Below are 1,920 nucleotides of genomic sequence, written 5' to 3' on the forward strand. Positions count from 1 at the left end.
TTTCTTTCTTTCTTTCTTTCTTTCTTTCTTTCTTTCTTTCTTTCTTTTTCTTTCTTTCTTTCTTTCTTTCTTTCTTTCTTTCTTTCTTTCATCTTTCTTTCTTTCTCTTTTATAAAACAACTGTCCACATGTCTCTCACATTTCTGCATGTCTTGTGAGCAAAGGCATTGGCCATCTTTGTTCTGGGCTTTATTTCAAGCAAATAGACTTGGAAGATGGAGATAGAGTCTTCTCCTGGAACAAAAGCAGGGTTGCTTACTGTCCAGTATCAGAAAGACAATGATTTAACTTGGTGCAAAGAGTTCAGACAGACTTACCACCCATTATAAAGGTTTCTATGCTTGACGAAAACACGCTGCATGTGCAGCATCCACTTGCAACCCCTACCCCCATACATGCACATATATTTTGATTATGCTAGTAGATTGTAGGTTGTATGCATTTGTCAAACCTCATCAACATTTAAAATGAATGCATTTAATTGCATATAGATTGTACCTGAATAAAATTGATTTGGAAAAATGTAGCATCCAGAACAGAAAAGAACTGAGCCTAGTGCATTAGTTGATAACTCATTAGCATGAAGTAGAACTGGGCTGTTCTCTACTTTGTTATATGCTCTACTGAGTTTCCATGAACTGTATTGATAAAGTATGCAAAAATCTTTACTGGGCAACCACAATGTGTAGAGTACTGTGCTGTGAGTGATATAAACAGTAGATAGCAATGGTGTCTGCCTTTCAATATATCCTCAAATTACCAAAACAGAAACAGTACGAATAGGTCATATGGAAATAGAATTGACAATAGGCACTATACTTTTCTGCCTCACCTATGAAGTTACAAATACTCTGAATATCAGCAACAGGTTATTGGGAAATACAAATTACTTTAAAAAAATATTTTATTTTTAAGTAACCTCTACACCCATCATAGGGCTCGAAATCACAATCCTGAGATGAAGACTTGCAATGCTCTAACAACTGAGCCAGCCAGGCGCCCCAATACAAACTACTTTTTAAGAGATTGATTATAATAGTTCAACCAAAGAAAAATACTTGCATGTAAATAGTTTGAAATTAGAGCAAGTAACAGAAAATGTAAGCTTGTAGGATGATCTGGTTTATAAGGTTTTTTCTTAAAATTTTTTTATTGTTGGGCGCCTGGGTGGCTCAGTTGGTTAAGCGACTGCCTTTGGCTCAGGTCATGATCCTGGAGTCCGGGGATCGAGTCCCGCATCGGGCTCCCTGCTCAGCAGGGAGTCTGCTTCTCCCTCTGACCCTCCTCCCTCTCATGCTGTCTCTCATTCTCTCTGTCTCAAATAAATAAATAAAATCTTTAAAAAAAATTTTTTTTATTGTTATATCATCATACATTACATCATTAGTTTTTGATGTAGTGTTCCATGATTCATTGTTTGTGCATAACACCCAGTGCTCCATGCAGTATGTGCCCTCTTTAATACCCATCACCGGGCTAACCCATCCTCCCACCCCCCTCCCCTCGAGAACCCTCAGTTTGTTTTTCAGAGTCCATCATCTCTCATGGTTTGTCTCCCCGTCCGATTTCCCCCCTTCATTCTTCCCCTCCTGCTATCTTCTTCTTCTTCTTCTTTTTTTTTTTTAAAGATTTTTATTTATTTATTTGACAGAGAGAGACACAGCGAGAGAGAGAACACAAGCAGGGGGAGTGGGAGAGGGAGAAGCAGGGAGTGGGAGAGGGAGAAGCAGGGAGTGGGAGAGGGAGAGCAGGGAGCCTGACACGAGGCTCGATCCCAGGACCCTGGGATCGTGACCTGAGCCGAAGGCAGACGCTTAACGACTGAGCCACCCAGGCGCCCCCCCCCTTTTTTTTCTTAACATATATTGCATTATTTGTTTCAGAGGTACAGATCTGAGATTCAACAGTCTTGCACAATTC

Source organism: Neomonachus schauinslandi, chromosome 5, assembly GCF_002201575.2.
Source record: "Neomonachus schauinslandi chromosome 5, ASM220157v2, whole genome shotgun sequence".
In the NCBI taxonomy this organism is placed as follows: Eukaryota; Metazoa; Chordata; class Mammalia; order Carnivora; family Phocidae; genus Neomonachus; species Neomonachus schauinslandi.